At 37.4% G+C, this 21505-nt stretch overlaps 1 protein-coding gene and 1 long non-coding RNA gene across 15 annotated transcripts in view; one reads left to right on the top strand and one right to left on the bottom strand.

Moving 5' to 3' along the window:
• LOC5570551 (extracellular sulfatase SULF-1 homolog) overlaps positions 1 to 21505 on the top strand; it is a 236792-nt gene that overhangs the window by 40036 nt on the left and 175251 nt on the right. For all 14 annotated transcript variants that reach the window (XM_021854664.1, XM_021854660.1, XM_021854657.1 and 11 more), the window contains exon 3: positions 18248 to 18274. The gene's annotated coding sequence lies outside the window, so the exon portion shown is untranslated. The remainder of the gene's footprint in view (positions 1 to 18247; positions 18275 to 21505) is intronic.
• On the bottom strand, positions 2495 to 9856 carry LOC110679582. The gene is made up of 2 exons (XR_002502606.1): positions 9805 to 9856; positions 2495 to 2694 (listed from the first exon to the last, which is right to left on the bottom strand). It is a non-coding gene; the product is annotated as an uncharacterized LOC110679582 (long non-coding RNA).

The following is a 21505-nucleotide window of genomic DNA, read 5'->3' as shown; positions in this document are numbered from 1 at the left end:
GGCATTCCCGGAGAACATGCCCGAAGGAGTTCTTGGGGGATATCTTCGGAGAAATCGTTGAAATTCCCGTAGGAAATCCTGGAGAAGAGGAAATCCCCGGAGGAAATACCAAAGGAATTTCTTAACGAAATTTTCCGGGGAAATCCTAAAAAAAATGCTCGAAATTATAGCGGTTGGTAATCCCCTGAGGAATTCCTGGCAAAAATTTCCGGAGGAATTGCAATTGGAATTCCCCTGAGGAATCATTGAAATCTCCGTAGGAACTCTTGGAGGAAATCTCCGGAGAAATTCCTAGTGTAAATCCCCAGCAAAATCCCTAAAGGAAAATCAGGATGAATTCTCTGAAAACATCCCGAAGGAATGTCTAGCGAAAATTATCTTATGAAATCCCCGAAAGATTTTCTGGACGAGATCCCCAGAAAAATTCTTGGAGAGAATCCTTGAATGTTTTTGGGGGAAAATCCCTGGGAAATCCTTGGAAAAAATCATCGGGGGAATCTTTTGGGAAATCCCCGGAAGAGCTCTTGTTTGAAAAAAAACGGAAAATTTCATGGAAAAAATCTCCCGAAAGTGTACCCGGATGAATCTCAAAAGAATTCCCGGAAGAATTCCGAAGGATTTTACGGCATAACTCCGAAGGAATTGTAGATACAGCTCCGGAGACTTTTTCAGAAGAACTGCTAGGAAATTCCAGGGGAAGATTGAAGGAACTCTGAAGAAATTTCCGGAGGAATTCAGTACAAAATTCTATAGAAACTCCTAAGGGTTTATTCATAAATTTCATAACGCCACAAATGGTAATTTTTGACACCCACCCACCCCCTGGTAACGCTTTTTGTATGAATATTCTACAAATTTTGTATGAACTATAACACCACAAGGACACACAGCCACCCCTTAGAGCGTTATGAAATTTGTGAATGAGCCCTAAGCTATTCCAAGAGGAACTTCGGATGCGTTCCTGAAGAAACTCCGGGTGCATTTCTATAGGAACTCCATGTTTCTAGAGGAACACCGAAAAAAAATTCCCGGTGGAGCTCCAGAGGAACTTTCCAGGTATTACCAGATGAAATCCAGAAGAATCGCTGGAAAAAGAAGAGAAGGTTCTGCAAGAACTCCAGAGGAGTTTCTGAAAGAATTTTCGGTCGAAATCCGGAGGAAGTTCCAAGGAATTGCTTTATGAAATCCAGAGGAATTTCTGGAAGAACTTAAAAAAATCCAGGAGGAACTCAGAAGGAATTTCACGAAGAACTCTGGAGGGTTCACTGGAGGACGTCTAGATTAATTTCCGAAGAAATTCATGAGAAATTGCCTAAGGAACTCCTGGAAAATTCCTAATTGAACTCCGGAGGATTCCAAAAGAATTACTAGAGAAATTCTGAAGAATTCCTGGAGAAAATCCGAAAAAAAACAGGAGGAACTACAGAGGAAATTTGAAAAAAATACCGGTCGCGTTACAAAATAATTGTCGAAGGAAATTTGAAGGAATTCGCAGATGACTCCGTAGTTCCATGAGGATCTCTGGAGAACTTTTTGAAGAATCTCCAAAGGAATTCCTACAGGTATTCTGGAGGAATTCTCCAGCAATATTTTTTATAGAATCTCCGAAAAAATTCCTGTATGAACTATGGAGAAAATCCCGCAGGAAATACCAAAAGTAATTTTTGGAGGAAATCTCCTGTGGAATTCATGGAGAAAATCACTGGAGGAGTTCTTGGGGGATACCCCCGGAGCAATCCTTGAAAATCCTGGAGGAAATCTCCAAATAAATACTCTGGAAAAATTCACGAAGGAATTTTTGGAGGAAATGTCCAGAAGAATTTCTTCATGAAATCCCCAGAAGAGATCATGGATCTTCTTCTTCTTCTCGGTATTACGTCCTCACTGGGTCAGAACCTGCTTCTCAGCTTAGTGTTCTTATGAGCACTTTCACAGTTATTAACTGAAAGCTTTCTTTGCCAAAGTTGCTATTTTTGCATTCGTATATCGTATGGAAAATACGATGATACTCTATGGGTTTATTCACATGTTTTATGACGCCGAAAATGGTCATTTTTGAAACCCACCCACCCTTTCGTAACGCTTTTTGTATGAATATTCTACAATTTTTTTTATGAGTCGTAACATTGCAAGGGCACCCACACTCAGAAATAAATAAAGTCATTAATGACTATTTTTCATGCATAATCCCGGTTTGCCTGGGTTCATGCATAAAATATCTAAAATACAAGAAGACAGAGTGAATTTTATGCAGTTTAGTTTACCAATGACTATTGTTTAGTCATTTCTAATCTTAAACGTAGATTTGTAATCCATTCGAAAATGCATAGTTTTTATGCATTTTAAGACTATTTTTGAGCTGCTTTAGAATGATGATTAATGAAATTATAAATGCAAAATTTTAAATTAGCAGCTCTTTACGTTGAGCAATCGATATGCACAACTTTATTTTTATTGATTCCATACACATATACACTTGAAATTTCACAAAATATTTTTTTTAATTTCCCATCGCTTTGTTTGCAGCAGTCCGTTCCATTTTTGCAACAACATGGTTGACATAACCCCGGCATGTCCTCCATCGAATAAGCATGTCCATAATTTCTCGTCTCAGATTCAGGTTCATGTAAAAATTCGGCGTACCGGCGATTGGGAAGAGTTGTTATCTGCTTTGAAGATGCTGACTCTGGATTTCTGGAAAATAAAAAATATTATTGATCAGAAATCAGATATTTTTCTCGTGTGGTGATTATCAAATATATAAATGATTAACAATCATGAAACACATTTTTATTATTATTATTTTCTTAATGAAATTCTGAAGGAAATCTCCGGATAAAATCTTTGAAAAATAAATACGAAGAAATTTCTAGAGAAAATCCTATGAGGAATTTCTTAATGAAATCTTCGGAGGAATTCTTGTAGAAAATCCCCGGAAGAATTTCTAGACGAAATTTCCAGAGGAATTCTTGGACAAAATCCCCTGAGGGATTACCAGGGAAAATCCTCGGTAAAGTTCCTGAAATTTCCGAAGAAAATCCCCGGAAGAAATTCTGGAGAAAACCCCCGGAGGAAATCCTGAAGAAATTCCTGTAGTAAATTTCCGGAAAAAAGTCCTGGTTCAACTCTCCAGGGAAATTCTTGAGGAAATCTCCGGATAAAATCTTAAAAAAACAAATACGAAAGGATTTCTAGAGAAAATCCTTGGAGGAATTTCTAAAGAAAATCCTTTGGAGGATTTTTTAATGAAATCTCCGGAGGAATTCCTGTAGAAAATCCCCAGAAGAATTTCTGGACGAAATTCCCAGAGGAATTCTTGGACGAAATCCCCTGAGGGACTACCAGGGAAAATCCCCGGAAAAGTTCCTGAAATTTCCGAAGGAAATCCCTAGAGAAAATTCTGGTGAAAACTCCCGGAGGAAATCCTGAAGAAATTCCGGGAGTAAATTTCTGGAGAAATTCCTGGTTCAATTTTCCAGGGAAATTCTAAAAAAAAATCTCCGGAAAAAATCTCTGAAAAAAAAATACGAAGGAATTTTTGTGGAAAATCCTCGGAGGAATTTCTTAATATCCTTGGAGGAATTGCTATTGAAAATCCCCTTAGCAATTCCTGAAGAAATTCCTCGGATGAAATCTTTGGGATGGTACACAAATTATGTCACGCTAAATTTCAACTTTTTCCGGAGAAATTCCTGGTTCAACTCTCCAGGAAAATTCTGGAGGAAATCTTCGGATAAAATTTTTGAAAAAAAAAAGAAGTAATTTCTAGAGAAAATCCTTAAGGGAAATTCTTAATGAAATCTCCGGAGAAATTCCTGTAGAAAATCCCCGGAAGAATTTGTAGACGAAATTCCCAAAGGAATTCTTGGACGAAATCCCCTGAGGGATTACCAGGGAAAGTCCTCGGTAAAGTTCCTGAAAATTCCGAAGGAAATCCCCAGAGAAAATTCTGGAGAAAATCCCTGGAGCAATTTCTGAAGAAATTCCTGGAGTAAATTTCCGGAGGAATTCCTGTAGGAAATCCCCGGAAAAAATTCTGGACGAAATCCCTTGAGGGATTACAAGAGAAAATCCCCGGTAAAGTTTTCGAAATTTTGGAAAAAAATCCCCGGAGGAATTTCTGGTGGAATTTCTGGAAGAAACCTCCGGAGAAAATCCTGAAGAAATTCCTGGAGTTAATTTCCGGAGAAATTCCTGGTTCAACTCTGCAGGGAAATTCTGGAGGAAATCTCCGGATAAAATCTTTGAAAAAAAAAACACGAAAGAATTTCTAGAGGAAATTCTTGGGAGAAATTCCTTATTATCCCTAGAGGAATTGCTATTGAAAATCCCCTGAGGAATTCCTGAATAAATTCCTCGGAGGAAATCTTGAAAAAAATCTCCGGAATAATTGCTGGAGTAAATCGCGAGATTATAAACGGCCTCTACAGAAGTTCCTGCAAGAAATCCAAGAAATTCCTGATACAACTCTCAAGGGAAATTGGAATTTCTAGAGAAAATCCTCGAGGGAATTTCTTAATAATATATAATACCAGGGAAAATCCTCGGTAAAGTTCCTGATATTTCCGAAGGAAATCCCCAGAGGAATTTCTGGAGAAAAATCCTGAAGAAATTCCTGGAGTAAATTTCCGGAGAAATTCCTGGTTCAACTCTTCAGAGAATCTCCGGATAAAATCTCTGAAAAAATACGAAGTAATCCCTAGAGAAAATCCTTGGAGGAAATTCTTAATGAAATCTTCGGAGGAATTCCTGTAAAAAATCCCCGGAAAAATATCTGGACGAAATTCCAAGAAGAATTCTTGGACGAAATCCGCTGAGGGATTACCAGGGAAAATCCCCGGTAAAGGAATTTCTGGAGAAACCTCCCGGAGGAAATCCTGAAGAAATTCCTGGAGTTAATTTCCGGAGAAATTCCTGGTTCAATTCTCCAGAGGAATTCTGGAGGAAATCTCCGGATAAAATCTCTGAAAAGAAAATACGAAGGAATTTCTGTAGAAAATCCTCGGAGGAATTTCTTCATATCCTTGGAGGAATTGCTATTGAAAATCCCCTGAGCAATCCCTGAAGAAATTCCTCGGAGGAAATCTTTGAAAAAATCTCCGGAATAATTCCTGGAGCACATCGCCAGAATATGAAAAGCTTCTAGACGAGTTCCTGCAAGAAATCCTTGGAAGAAATCCCCGAGTAAGTTCTGGAGAAATTCCTGGAGAAAAACTCCAGATAAATTCTCTGGAAAATCACCAAAGAAATTCTTGGAGAAAATCCCCGGAAGTATTTCTGAATTAAATTTCCGGAGGAATTCCTGTAGGAAATCCCCGGAAGAATTGCTGGAAGAAATCCCTTTAGCGATTACAAGAGAAAATGCCCGGTGAAGTTTTTGAAATTTCGGAAGGAAATCCCCGGAGGAATTTCTGGTAGAATTTCTGAAGAAAACCCCCGGAGAAAATCCTGAAGAAATTTATGGACTTAATTTCCGGAGAAATTCCTGGTTCAATTCTTCAAGGAAATTCTGGAGGAAATCTCCGGATAAAATCTTTGAAAAAAACACGAAGGAATTTCTAGAGAAATTCCTCGGAAGAATTTTTTATTATCCCTGGAGGAATTGCTATTGGAAATCCCCTGAGGTATTCCCAAATAAATTCCCCGGAGGAATCTTGGAAAATATATAAATGGCCTCTAGAGGAATTCCTGGAAGAAATACCCGCAAAAAATCTCCGGAGTAATTCCTGGGGGAAGTTTTGGAGAAAAACTCCAGATAAATTCTCTGGAAAAATCACCGAAAGAATCTCTGGAGAAGATCCCCGGTGGAATTTCTTAATATCCCTGGAGGAAATGTTCTGTAATCCCTGCTATTGTAAATGTTCTGAGGAATTCCTGAAGAAATTCCTGAAGAAATTCCACGGAGGAAATCTTGAAAAAAATCTCCGGATTAATTCCTAGAGCAAATCGCCAGAATAAAAAAGACCTCTAGAGGACTAGAAAAAAAAAACCAGAAGAAATCTCTAAATCACTGAAGGAATTCCTGGGCTAAATTCCTGGACGGATTTCTTTCAAAAAATCTCTGAAGGAAATCCAAGGAGGAATTACTGGAATAAATCTACTGAGAAACTCCTGGTGAAAATCCACAGAGAAATTCCTGGAGGTAATCTCCGGAGAAATTCTCTGATGAATCCCCTGAGGAATTTCTTATTGAAATTTCCGGAGAAATTACTGGACAAAATCCCCAAAAGAATTTCAGAACGAAATCCCCAGAAGAATTGCCATTGGAAAACCCCTGAGGAATTCCTGGAGAAAATCCTCGAAGGAATTCCTAGAGGTGATCCCAGGATTTATTCGTGGACTATATAGTCAGAGGAGTTTCTGGAGAAAATTATCGGAGAAATTGCTACTGCAAATCTCCTGAGGAATTCCTGACAAAAATCCCCGGAGTTCTTGAGGATATCCCCGGAGGAATCCTTGAAATCTCCGAAGAAATTCTTTGTGCCCAGAGAAATGCCTGGAGAAAAACTCCGGAAAAAAACTAAAAATATCTCCGAACATATTTCTGAAGAAAAACCCCGCAGAAATTCCTTAATGAAATACCGGTGGGTCCTGTAAGAAAGTTTAACAAAATCCTAGAAAATCTTCAAAGGAACTCCTGGAGTAACTACGTAACAATTCCTGGAGAAACTTAGGAGGCGTTCCTGGAGAAACTCTGGATGCTTTTCTGAAGGAAGCGGAAGCGTTTCTAGAGAAACTCCGGGGTAATTGCTTGACAAAGAAATTCCTGCAGAAACTATGGAGGAAATTTAAATTTGCCGATGGAAATCCGGAAGACTTAAGAAAAAACCTGGAGGAATTCCCAGAGGAAGTCTAGGGAAATTCCCGGAGAAACTTTTGAAAAATTTTCTGAGGAACTCTGGACAAACACCCGGAAGGAATGTAGTGAATTATTCGAAGCAACTTCATAAGAATTCCTAGACGAATTCCGGAGCAATTCCGAGAGATTACAGTAAAACCTCAGAGAGTCGATTTTCCATTATTCGATATCGACACATGGACCAAAAAGAACCAACATTTCATGTTTACTATGAGATGATCCCCTCAAACAACTTTCCAAAGCATTTCTGTTCCATGAGTCGATGGGAACTTCAAGAGGTTTGACTGTACTTGAGGAGCTCTGGAGAATTCCTGTAGATATTTCGAAAAAAATCAGGACAGATAATGGAAAAAAAGAATTCCCCAAAGAATTCTCGGAAAAAAAGTATCCGGAGGATTTTTTGGTGGAAATCCCGAAGGAAATCCTCGTCCCCGGAGGGGAAACCTTAAGAGGAGTTTTTGGGAGATCTCTGGAGGAATTCTTTAAAAAAATCACAGGAGGAATTTCTGGAGAAAATCTTCGGAGGAGTTCCTGGTGGAAATAACCGAAGGAATTCATGTAGCAAATTCCCGGAGGAGTTTCTGAACGAAATCTCCGAAAGAATTGCTGGAGGAATTCCTGAAGGAAAACTCGTGGGGAAATGCTATTGAAAATCCCCTTAGGAATTCCTGGAGAAAATCCCCGGGTAAATGTTGAGGGATATCCCCAGAGAAATCCTTCAAACTCCTGGAGGAATTTCTGGAGCAAATCTCCACAGCAACTCCTGGTACAAATCCCCAAAGAACTTCCTGAAGGAAATCTTCGGAAAAATTCTCTGAAAAAAAAACCGAAGGAATTTCTGTACGAAATATCCACAGGAAATTCTGTGCGAAATCCCCGGAGGAATTCCTGGAAGAAATCTCTCCAGGAAAGAAATTCCTGGTGCAAATCCTCAAATAAACCTGACCAGACGGAAAAAACCAGATTATAACATAATGGGTTCCCCTGATATGATTTTTTTTATATCACCAGTTGTTATAAAACATGTACCGTTAGCAGTTAAATTAGTAGAAATTCTAACAATATTTGCACCAAATTAAACTAAAATATTACAAACCCAGTTACAATTACATATATCAAAATAATTACAGAATGTGTTGCAAGGATGTTACAAAATAACAAAATTGGTTCTGGTTGGGAATTCCTAAAGAAAATTTCCGGATAAATTCTCTGAAAACCCTCGAATGGATTTCTGGAGAAAATCCCCGTTAGAATTTCTTAATGAAATCCCTGGAAAAATATTTGGAGGTGCTTATTATTCTTGGAGATCCCTGGATAAATCCTATGAAAAAATCACCGGAGGAATTTCTGGAAAATATGTTCGGAGGAACTCCTGTTGGAAATAACCGAAGGAATTCATGTAGCAAATTCCCGGAGGAATTTCTGAACGAAATCTCCACAGCAACTCCTGGTGCAATTCTGGAGAAACTCCCGGAGAAATTTCTTAATGAAATCCCTGGAAAAATCTTTGGATTTGCTTATTATTCTTGTGAGATCCCTGGAAGAATTCTTTGAACAAATCACCGGAGGAATTTGTGAAGAAAATCTCCGGAGAAACTCCTGATGGAAATAACCTAAGGAATTCATGTAGGAAGGAAATCTCCGGAAAAATGGCTGGAGGAATTCCTGAAGGAATTATATTGAAAATCCCTGGAGTAAATGTTAAGGGATATCCTCGGTGGAATCCTTTAAATACCTGGAGGAATATCTGGAGCAAATCTCCACAGCAACTCCTGGTGCAAATCCCCAAAGAACTTCATGGAGGAAATCTCCGGAAAAAATCTCTAAAAAAAACCTGTAGGAATTCTTTCAATAAATTTCTGGACGAAATATCTAGAGGAAATTCTGGACGAAATCCCCGGAAGAATTCCTGGAAGAAATCTCCCGAGAAATTCCTGGTGCAAATCCCCAGAGAAATTCCTGGTGGAAATCCCCAGAGATATTCTTAAAGAATATCTCCGGATAAATTCTCTGAAAAATACCCGAAGGGATTTCTGGAGAAAATTCTCTTAAAAATCCCCTAAGGAAAAAATCCTAGTGGGAATTTCTTAATGAAATCCCTGGAAAAATCTTTGGAGGTGCTTCTAGAGTGAATCCCCGGAAGAATTTCTGGATAAAATACACAGAGGAATTCCTGGATGAAATTCCCAAATTGCTACTAGAAATCTCCTTTAAAATTCCTGGAGAAAATCCCGGAGAAGTCCCAGGGGGAAATCCCCGGACGAATTCTTTGAAAAAATCTCCGGAGGATTTTCTAAAGCAAATCGCCAGAGGATTTCCTAGACGAAATTGCCTGAGGAATTTCTGGAGGAAATCCCAGGAGGAGTTTCGGGAGGAAATCTCCGGAGCAATTTCTGGCGGAAATCCCCGGAAGAATTTCTAGACAAAATATATAAAGTAATAGCTATTGAAAATTCCTTGAGAAATTCGTTGAGAGAATTGGGGATATTGCCCCGTTGAGAGTTCCTGGGGATATTGCCGGAACAATTTCTGGATAAACCCCCGGAGAATTTCTTGGTTTAAATCCAAAGAGAAATGGCTGGCGGAAATCTCCGAATGAATTCTCTGAAAAAATCCTCGAAAGAATTTCTGGAGAAATCCTGAGTTCTTGCGGGATATCTCCTGAGGAGTTCCTGGTGCAAATCCCCAGAGATATTCCTGGAAGAAATCTTCGGATAAATTCTCTGAAAAAGTCTCCGAAGGAATATCTGGAAAAAATCCTCGGAGCTATTTCTCAATGAATTTCTAGACGAAATCCCCAGAGGACGAAACTTCCAGAAAAAAGTCCTGGTGCAAATCCCCAGAGAAATTTCTGTAGAAAATCCTAAAAGGAATTCCTGGAGGAAATCCCCAGAGACATTTCTGAATGATAACCACATAGAAAAGTTGCTAAAGGAAATACGTACCCGATCCTTGAGCAAATCCCCAGAGTAATTCCTGCAGCAAATCCCCGGATGCATGCCTGAGAGAAATCCACAGAGAAATTTCTGGTGGAAATTCTGTGGGACACATCGGAGGAACTTCAGTAGAATTACTGGAAGAGCACTTGGAGATATCAGTAGACAAACTTCGTTGTCGACATTCTTGGTGGAATCCTTGTACGAACTCCTAAATGATTCCCCGGAGAAAAACCCTGATGATTCCTGGAGGTGTCCTGTGTGAGTCCGAATGAATTGCCTAGAGGAATCGTTGGAAGCGAAATAAATATTTATCGTTTAAGAAACAGCACCGATGCAATATTGTTTTTGTTTTTACTTACCTCAAATGAGTAGGATGAGAAGACGATGGCAGTTTCAGCGAGAAAAATCCGAACTGGTAAACAAACGTGTGTCAAATCAGATTTGGAACAGCTCAAATCTTGTTCCAAATCCGACCAAAAATGGACCAGGCAATTAGCCTGTTCCAAAAAATAGACCAGAAAACTGGTATAAAATACAATTGGAACATTTTTTGCAACACCGGTGCAAGCTTCAAATTTCAACATGGTCCAAAAATTTGGAACCAAACAGTGATTTGGACCACCGGTGAAGTTGCCCTTAGAGGGTTAAATTAAATACACAACGCCACTTGATTTGTGCAGACCAAATTTGCAATTATTTCAAATATTTTGTGCATTCAGTTTTACCATGGCACCATTTTGGCAGTAAAAATTACTATATCATGGTTAAAAACTTGCAGCAGGCCAGAATCGAACCGAGGATCTTACGATGGTCAAGCGCGAACGCTTACCGCTTGGCTATCGATGCGGTTGGATCGATAAGGAACAAAACGCATATAAAAAGCGTTCTTGATAGCTCAATCGTTATTGGAACACAGGACTGAAACGGCTGTCATCCTCGAACAACTGAAGTGAAGCCAAAAATTTGGTGCTGGAGAAGTTGCTGATTTGACAGCTCGTCCAAAAATACCATCTTAGGCACCAGACACACTTGTTTTCGAATGCGACATTCATATTTTATCTATCAATCTAGTGTTGAGTGCGTATTACTTTATCCAGTTTTTCTGTAAATGCTAGATAATTTATCCACATTTTATTAGGCACAACGATGAACGATTATCAATAGTATTATGTTTTTCTCATACGACATTTGTCGCTACCGCACGGGATTTGATGAGGGCAAAGCCTAAATTTGTTTACTACAGCACTAGCGCCACACAGATGGTGGTGGGCTTCAAGAACTAGCGCTATCTTCAGGGGGTTGGATTGAAATAGTAAATTTAAAAACCTGTTCTTGGTTCTCATTACTTCAATGCTTGTTTCAGTGCAGGAGAAAGGCTCGGCTAAAGACCGTGTGAGATCCGGCCGACTGCGTTCGGCGAGGGCGCCAGCAGCCATCAAGATGTTGAGGGAGCGGTTTCGCCGAAAAATGAGTCGCTCGATCCGGAAGACCGCTGCTGATCTGGATGTGTCGATCGACCGTAGCGAGCCGAACGGGCTGTTTCTTATTACAGCCACGGACGAGCTGTAACAGTCTTCGGCTACTCGAGCCGGCTGTCGTGGCCTGTCATGAAACTTAAAATTCACGCTAAACATTTTACACAAAAGATGACAATATTGTACACAAGTGTGGATATGAACATATTTTGAGTAGTATGATGTGAAAAGCATTGATAATATTCTTTTTCAACACTCACAACGTCAATTTGCGCGAAATACAGAACTCGAGATGCCTCAACTGCATATTCATTTTGACAGTGCGACGCTCGGGTGTACGAGACATGTTATGAATGAACAAGAGGGTTCTCCAAAGGTTCTCAATAATCATTGCGTCAATAGAAATTGACTTAGAAAAGAATATCTTGTGTTTTCATTTTTTAACACATTTTGGAAGTGTATTCGAACTTATGGAACACCCTGTGCAGTGTATGATTTGACAGACAATTTAAAATGATTCTAACAATGAATGTTTAAAATTGGAGTATTTTCATTTTTCAAGCAAACCTTTACGCCAAGCAATGTCGAATGCTTCATTTAAAGCCTAGAACAATCTCCAGTTGAATAGTTATCCAGGTTTTTTGGAACGAATCACATTCGTTACAGGTAAAAGTTTATGAGTGGTCGAATATCGAAATTCTAACTGTTTATTGAATGTTCGTTGATGTGAACCATCATTCTGTGCAAAATTACTTTTTTCAAAAAGTTTACTGAAGGGGGAAAGCAAGCTTTTACGATAGCTAGAAGCTACGGCAGAACGTTTGTCCGGTTTAAAAATTGATACAACCTTGGCATTATTCTGTTTGTACACTGGTCCCACAGTTATGAATCATTTAAGGCTCTGCTTAAATTTGAAAAATTCGAGAGAGCAAAATAAACAATATTTGCTTATGAAATCAATTCCGAATGGTAAAGTGGGGTATACACCTGCAGTTCATGCACAATGTTGTCATTAAAATTGTTGAAAACATTTGAAATTTTCACTTATTTAAACATTGTCTAAAACCACAATTTATGAATCGGCAAAAAAGTTGTCCACAAATATGAATCAAAGTGAACACGATTTATGAATCAGTTGTCTACTTTCAAATATTTTACAATTAAATGCTATTTGGTTAATACACAGAAAAAAATTTGTTCTCGTATCCGTGAACAGCAAGCGTCAACATGCAAAAATACACCGTGAACTAGATCATGTATACGAGATCGTTCATGGTAGTTCACGGTGTATTTTTGACAGTTCACGTTTTCCAGAACGCTTTTTTTGAGCGTGTATGTTTGCTAGAACACTGCCTCGGACAACGTTTATTATATCCGGGGGTGAACCGGAACCAAGTATTTCAAGAATCAACTTTATTTGGAGGATGATGTCAGGTAGTGTAATTAGACAACCATTAGATGTAGATGGCAAAACTCGTAAATGCTTGACTCTTCGACTGCCTTTACTGCACTGATAAAAATCCACACGTTCGATCTGTGTGTTTAAAATTTTAGATCGATTCATGAACGTTCATATCGAATAGCTGTGATTTTCTTGCAAACTTCATGTGTATTACACATTAAATTCCTTTGTTTTGCTTCATTGATTGATTCATTTTTTCCACATTAATTCCCGAAGCTTTCCCTTCAGATTCGTATGCGTCAACCTATGGACGCATAGATCATCACTGAACACGAATTCAGTGTGTTTTGCTTATGGTTAGCTTGTGTTATAATCACCATGTTCAAATTGGTCAATTTATCGATTTGCGCAATGAGTTTGTTATGATAAAATCGATGAGCTTTGCTATCAATTTCCATGTTCAAAATTTCTAAATTGTTTGTGATTAACCCATAGCGAACTAAACTATGGTTGGACCTCGTGTTGAACGACAGTCATCATGCTTCCAAAGAGAAGAAGCCAATTTTGAAGCTGGAAGTGTTAAATGAAATTTGTGAATTCGATTATTCTTTTATTAGTAAAGTTGTCCGATATAAGAGGATTCTACCTTTCTCTACGAAAATGGAACATAATGTATGGTTTGGAAGAAAAATCGGATTCCACTAACAGATTTTTCTGGTTTTCAGTTGTGAAAAAAAAATTGGAGTATGCTAATCCTGGGCTTCCCAAATTATGGATTTGCAGCGTCCCGGTTGTTGCTGACTCACTTGAATAAAAAAACATTCAAGTGAGCTTGAATGTAGACAGAAGAGCCTTGAATCCATATTTTGGGGAGCAAGAGTTCTTCTACCAAATTTATTCCTTCATTCTTATGACATTCATGTTCTGTCACACATGGCTATCTAAAGTCACTACATTTCGAATTCAATAAGCAAATCAGTCGGTTTTCATAATTTATTATTAAGACATTTGCTTCACATGACAACTTAATTTTGATACACATGTGAAGAAATAACGGAATCCATATGGCTACCCCACTCAAGTCATGTGGTCTCCTCATTGCGCAAATCTATAAGTAAAACACATGACCTTGACGTGTAGATTTTTCTCAGTGTTAGGATTCCAATATTATATGGTGGCACATTACGCACGTGGAAAAATCGGAATGTTCACGATGGTCCATGACCTCTGTTTTTTGGATTTTTTAAAAGTGTGAATACCTTTTACTTCTCCATGTGTCTGATAGAAGAGCCAACAGTTAGGCTGGGAGTTAATCTAAAAAACTTACGTACAACAAAAGAGATCATAAAAATGACAAAAAATGCTATTTATATCAATCAGGGAGGATGCAAACCAGTTCTTTTAATTCCCACTCGTTGCTTTTGGCCCTACTGCTGAAGCAAAACCCCGCTTTATAGAAAAATTAGGAAGAACCTATCAGGTGTAGTTAAAAAATTCTTTACATATTTTACATCTATACTGTTTCTTTTTGTTCATTCATTGTTTATCCATAAATTATTCAACATAATAATCTTAGAGGCCTTACATAAACAACGTCCGCAATTTGTATGGCCATATAATACCCCTAAATAACTTTTTTTTCACAAGAATTTGTTTTTTCCTAAATCATTGAAATTCATTATCATGTTCAGACTCCTTTTCCACAAAAAAAAGAAAATATCGTGGTTTATGAACGGTCCCTTTGCACTTTTGCTCTCCCGTAACAAAATTTTACATTGAACATTATTTGAAACTTAGAATAATTTTTCATAATACTAAGTACTAGTAGTTTGAACGCTGATTCATAAATTGCGACTGGTGTGTATATTTCCCACAATTTATTGATCAAGTATTTTACTCAAAAATCTCATCAAAATCCGTATAAATACGCATTTATCTCTATTAGCTATGTTTATTGAATCTGTAAATGTTGTCTGGGGCTTGAACTCTCACAAAAAATATTTGAAACACACTTTAAAACGTCATTTCTAGCTAGGCGTCAATAGGTACACGGCTTACGAAGTTGGCACAAAATACAGCCCAAATAGCTACAAAAAGAATTTAGTAATATTGTTGGTTCATACCGCGATCAAGAGCTATTTTACTGAGATAAAAAGCCTTGAAATGATTGAACACTATGTGTAGCTTGTCAGTAAAAATGATTATGTGATATATTTGATAATAATTTTGTGTTTTGAAACCAGCTGATTCATAAATTATGGGTGATTCAACTGCGTGGGGTGACTGTATAATATGTCAACTGATATTTTTTGTTAAATGTATCAACCAAGAACGATCAGCTACTGTTTTGATGGGTATGTAAATTCCATCACCATCAGCTCTCATTTTTTTTTCGTAAGGTAGTTTTTACTTTTTCCAAATCAGTCCACTAATCTTTCTTCCTTTTTTCAACGCACGGAATCTCTTTTCAGATTTTTTCAAAATTTTCGAATATTTCTAAAACAGTATAGAGTCATGGTCTTATTTAATTTAAAAATTTTTAGTTCTCATTTCCGAAAAAAGTTTTTAAATTTATTTTGGCAGATCATGCCATATAACATTTACAGCAGGATGGCGAGTACGTTGAAATTTCTTTCTACTCACGGACGGATCAATAATTTAAAATCATAACAACAGATACGAATTTCACTTCACACGTGGTATTTCAATGAACCTTCCTTCAACAATGAAATTTGCTCAATTTCATGGAGCATTGTCAATATCAAGATTTGGGTTCAAAGGAATACAAACATTAAGATTACTATAAATGTATGTTTTATATATAACGATCGAAGCCCTGACTGGACGAACAACATTGAATATCATGCTGTGACGAATAAAAAAAATTTAAAAAAATCCTCGCTTCGTTTTTTTTCGCTCAAGTAACAACGGATATCCCGACAGCTGTTGCCACTGCAGTCACTGCTGGCGGTACAACGACTCAATCCATTAGTCAGTCAGGTGATATGGTACCTTCTCATGCTCTTGGACAAATAAAGGATAAGTATGTGGGAGGAAGGAATTGAAGAGCAATGTGGGTTAGGAAATTGTTCGTTCAAGTACTTTGTCAGCCTGAATTTATGGCAAGTGGTACTATAAGTACATTTGTCAACTATTTTTAAAGTATCTGGTACACTGAGTTTTACTTGTCTGTAAAGGTTACTTAAAGGTCACCTGGAGTGAGAAGGAAAATAACTCATAACTGTATGGATATCAGGACCATTTGAGCAAATTTTCATGCAAAAATACAAAAAAAACGCAATGTTTTAAGTAAATGAAAAACCGAATTTAGTATCATACTATTTTATTCCACTAGAGTTTGTATTATTTGACAGATACACGTATTTAGACCTCAATTGTAAGGCTGTCTTCAGTGTCGTGTACTAGAGTCAAGTCTACAAACAAACTCTAATGGAATTAAATGGTATAGTACTAAATTCGGTTTTTCATTTACTAATAGGTATTCCACTAAACAGTTCGAAGATTTATCAGCAGTGTTTTAAGTTTACATAATTGGGTTGTTTGGGGTCACAGCCAAAAATTTCAAAATTATAGTTGTGCTAAATCGTTTTTGAATCAGCCCTTGGCATTTTCTTAATAAATTTCAATATCAAATAGAGATCTTCTTCTTTCTGGCGTTACGTCCCAACTGGGACAAAGCCTGCTTCTCAGATTAGTGTTCTTATGAGCACTTCCACAGTTATTAACTGAGAGCTTTCTTTGCCGATTGACCATTTTTGCATGTGTATATCGTGTGGCAGGTACGAAGATACTCTATGCCCTGGGAATCGAGAAAATTTCCTTTACGAAAAGATCCTCGACCAGCGGGATTCGAACCCACGACCCTCAGCATGGTCATGCTGAATAGCTGCGCGTTTACCGCTACGGCTATCTGGGCCCCTATCAAATAGAGATATTGGAGCGTGTTAAAATTGTGTCATATTTATAAATATAAGGTTATTTGGGTAAACTACAAAAAAGTCACTTTTTCATCACGTAACATCTCAATTGGAAAAAAACAGCTTTACACGGTGTAAACTTTACACTGTAAAGGTGTACCGATGAATCCACCACCCACTGTATAGGTGCACTCGGTGGAAAAATAGCACCTCGCACCGGAAGATTGATGACACTGACTTTGGATTGATGCTCGCCACAGCACCTGTTTCCACTGAAAGCAAAAAAAAGAAAGAAGAAAATGAAATCCACTGTATATGGATAGACACACCCACAGCTCCACCGTGGCACACGTGGATGGATGCAGGACGTGATTGAATAGCAATGCAATGGATGGATCGGTTCGAGTTTACTTTTTCAATTGGAAGCGGAAGGAACCGGAATTTGTGCGACTGACGAGACTGCATTGCAGTCGTCCGGCTGTTTGCTTTTCCGCAAATAGAGCTGTCTGTAGTATGAAGTGTATTACCATCAGTATTACTGTCAACTGTCATTGTCATTTTTTCATTGATATTTTGTGTTTGGAAATTTTGTATATTTTTTTTCATTTTATTCCTCGATTAAACATATTTTCCAGAACTCCTAGAAATGTCAACTCTACATAACTCGATATTGAAGGGAGCATCGAGGTATCGAGTTATTGAACATAAACCTAGTGCGATCCAAGCTTTAACTCGTTATCGAGATACCAACTACCGACCGAAAGGCAATTTCAGTTTTAGTAAAAACCTTATGTTACGTTTAAATAATTTTCAGAATTCGTGTGACACATGAATCTTTAGTAGTCTAACCATTTATCCTGAAGAACGTTGTTTTGAAACGTTGAAAAATGTACGCAAAATTCAATTGATGCAAAAACCTTAATTTTTATTAGCTTATGAATTCTTAGAGAAGCACCATTCCTTGATTCCTAAAAGGAGGAATATTCCGATCAATATTATCCCGCTGATCAATGTTACCCCGTTTTACGGTACTTCAAGTTTTCATGATAGAGTGACAACTGATACTTGCAGTTTGTTCAGCAATCAAAGTAATGTTCCAAAATAGAAAGACTGGTGGAGTGGTTAGATATAAATCGGAGAACATATTTTTTTCAGCTTAATATGAAAGATTTCAGTTATCTTTTCATGTAGGGAACCGGATCCTATTCTTGGCACTTCTGATTCACTTCGGCAGTGGGGTTTTTTGAGAGCTACAGAGCTCAAATTTGGTCACAATATGCGTCGTACTGATGCGCTTCACATTACAAAGCTTCAGACAATTCAGCCCCTCTGCCAACGTGAATAATGGAAGTTCCCAAGAGGTTCTGCACCCTACCACCTTCTTGGTTTTCTCAGAAATATTCTGATTAAATGATTTATTTTTTGGCACAATGAGTAACATTGTGAGAATATTAAAGTCATTCGAATTCAATACAACTGAAAAAACGTTGCAGGAGGCTAGTGAATGGAACTATTTTATATGGTAGTAAGACAGAAAAATATTAGTAACATTGTGTCGGGTATATCCAATTTTACAGGTTATAACGTAAAAATATTTGCTTGCTAATAATAACTTCATTTTTTATACTTTTCAGGTTACTTGTAATATTGCTGCAATTTAGGTAAGTGTAACTGAATTTTATTTTTATTTTATAGGCTCACGAGGAACATTTTCAAGCAAAAATGGACTATAATTGGATAAAATGATCATAGATGATTGAATCGTTGTTATGCGCATTTGGAATTAGCATTAACATTAAGCAATTTGCACAAATTTGTAAGTTGTTCAATCCTAGACCGTCTTATGCTGTTCAGGCCATGTCCTTGCAAAAACTGGGGAGTGAGGAGGGTTAGTTGGATTCCCTCTCAAGAGAGTTGCAAAGAGCTCTACATCCTCTCATAGTCATCAGAGGAAGTTGGATGATGTTTGTGGGATAGTAATCGCCATAGGATACATTTGGTTAGCACAAGCATTTTGTATAAAGGACTGGGCTGGGATTGAACTCATGTCCTTTTGCTTAGTTAGCAGAAACGGTGGCCGTCGTTTGTTTATACTCTATTTTTAAATAAAAACAATGTATTTGGTTATGCATAAACATACAGTATCGATCAAAAACATTGCACATAAGCCGATTTTGTCATACAATATGGGTTTTATCATCGTTCTCTCTTTGGAGCTCTGGTTTGCAGCTGTTATTTATAAAGCTTGTTTCAACTTGTGCTGATCACGGCCCAATACTGGAAGTTTTCTTTGATCGCTTACTTTGATCGTGTTAAAGAATCACATAAGAGCAATATCTGCAACGCTCGATCTCGACTTATTCTATTCTCAGGCAGTATGGTATACACATTTCTGATTTCAAATGTTTGTAAAACTAATCCAAATGCATTGAACGATCTTAGCGAACACAATTGTTTGTGCTTTATGACGAAAAAGAAATGTCATCCGCGCTATCTAGCCTATCTTGAATCCAAGAACCTGAGAATCATTTAAAATATTAAAATGATCTTATCTTTTTTTTTTTTTAATTTAGGGAGAAAATATCTGTAGAATGACTAACGGCTCTCGGGAATAACAACTTAATTATTATATTAATATTATAATACGAAGCAATCATTTTGAAATGATTGAAAAATTAGTGATCCCGACAAACCACGGTGTACAATATTAAGAAGATCACTCAATATATTCCGAAAGCTGATAGCTACTTGACGACGTCATTCCTATCAACCTCGAAAAAAAATATCTAGTGGTCCGGATAGTATAAGAAACGATAGGAGTGACATCACATGTTTACATGGGATTTTTTTTGTTTCCGTACGGGTTTGGGCCGAAAGGTCTCAGATTTTCATGAAACTTTTTCCACAGGCAGGGCTCATCAATATATGAATAAAAAAAATTGAGAAAAATTCAGGGTCGCTTAATTTCCCGGAAAACTCAGTTGAAATTTTTTTGTTTTCTCCTGACACTACTTACTTTGAAAAATCATAACTCAAGAACGAAGCATCATACACAGTTTTTTTTATGAAAATGAAAGCAAATATTCTCAGGAATAAAAAAAATATTAACTGGAAAAAGTTTTCCACAAAATTTTCCACCGTTGAGAAAATTCGTAAAGAAAAGCCGGAAAAAACTATGCTCCAACTCGTGGAAAATTTTCAAAAAATATTTTTGAGAAGGTAATTTTATAAGTTTTAAGCGCTGAAATTTTTGAAATGTACTTTTTTTCGTTTTTGAGTTATGGCCAATTTTGTAAAAAATGTGCAAATGTGCCATTTTGAGCATTTTTTTTGAAAAAATCATAACTCAAGAAAGAAGCATCGTAGAAACAAAGTTTTTTATGAAAATGAAAGCAAATTTTCTCAGGAATAAAAAAAATTAACTGGGAACAGTTTTCCACAAAATTTTCCACCGTTGTCCACCGAAAATTCGTAAAGAAAAGCCGGAAAAACTATAAAACAAAAAAATCCAACTGAGTTTTCCGGGAAAATAAGCGACTCTGAATTTTTCTCAATTTTTTTTTATTCATATATTGATGAGCCCTGCCTGTGGAAAAAGTTTCATGAAAATCTGAGACACTTCGGCCCACTTTGTACGGAAATAAAAAAATCCCCTTCAATCAAATTAGATGTTAACACCAACAAAGAGTCTGCCTTGTTAATTTTGTATCCCGTACCGGCAAACGTTGTATTTCCTCGTAGTAGTCTGCTATAGTTGTACGCATAACTCTCATCCAAACTGACAATTTCTTTTTGCCCCGGTCATTGGACTTTCCCATTGAATATCTATTCCCTTTTGCGCACACAAACACGTCGGACCACTTCACGAACACAATTATTGTTATTACTATTATAGTAAAAAATATTTCAAAATCTGGTAACCCGTTCGTAAGCTATTTCGTGATAAAGCGAAGTAAAGCGCTTAAGTATAATTTCTCCTATTTACCAAAGTAATTTTCCAGTTAATCCAGTAGGAGCGAAATGTCATTTTTACTTACGGAATAATACCGTGTACCCCCGCTAATTTGAACAGTACTTCATGCAAACCATCGGGGTTCATTTTTAATTTGAACATCTAGTCACCCTAGAACCGTGTTTCTGGTAACCTCTTTCAATGTTTTGTTTTGTTTTTGCGTTTCCTTCCACAGCGTTCCATTTTATTTAACTCCGTTCCACAAGATAAATGACGTTTGAACCATTTTTAATCTGAACGATGTGCAAATTAGCGGGGTACAAATTAAAAAGGGTTCAGATTAAATGAGGTCAAACCAACGGGGGTACCCGGTACGCCTTTTCAAATTACGTTCCAAATCAGCTGATTGGGAAGCCCATTGACAGTTCTTCTATGGAAATGACAGCCTCGTGTTAGCACTGGTCTTCCACTGATGTAAACAAATCCATAAACGAACCTGTCAAATAAAAAGGCCTATTCATCAGAAATTTCTCTATTCGGAAAAGTGACAGCTCTATTTGATTTACATTGCAGGCGTTACTACTGATGTTACGAAATCGGCTTTACACGGAGAAAACGAAAAACCCATATTTGAGTATTTTTAAACTCATTTTTGAGTTATTTTTCTCTGCCAATTTCATTCGCTTCTTCTATTGTCGTCAAAGAGCGAAGAGCAAAACGATCCAAAAACCGAACCTTAGTGCGTTTCCTCAAATTTTAAGTAAGTGGCATAGTACTAGAAGTTTAGTTATTTAATCTGCCAGTTGAGTGAAAAGAACTTAGCCAGTAGGTATTTTTTCGCATGGCTGAAAATGAAAACAACTTCTACCCCATCAACTCAAAATTAGGTTAACGCACGAATCCCCCGAATTGAGTGAAATGAACTCACATTTGAGTACTT

This window comes from Aedes aegypti, chromosome 3 (assembly GCF_002204515.2).
Source record: "Aedes aegypti strain LVP_AGWG chromosome 3, AaegL5.0 Primary Assembly, whole genome shotgun sequence".
NCBI lineage: Eukaryota > Metazoa > Arthropoda > Insecta > Diptera > Culicidae > Aedes > Aedes aegypti.
The sequence above is the reverse complement of the archived record's forward strand: the minus strand, read 5'-3'. Positions and strand labels throughout refer to the sequence as shown.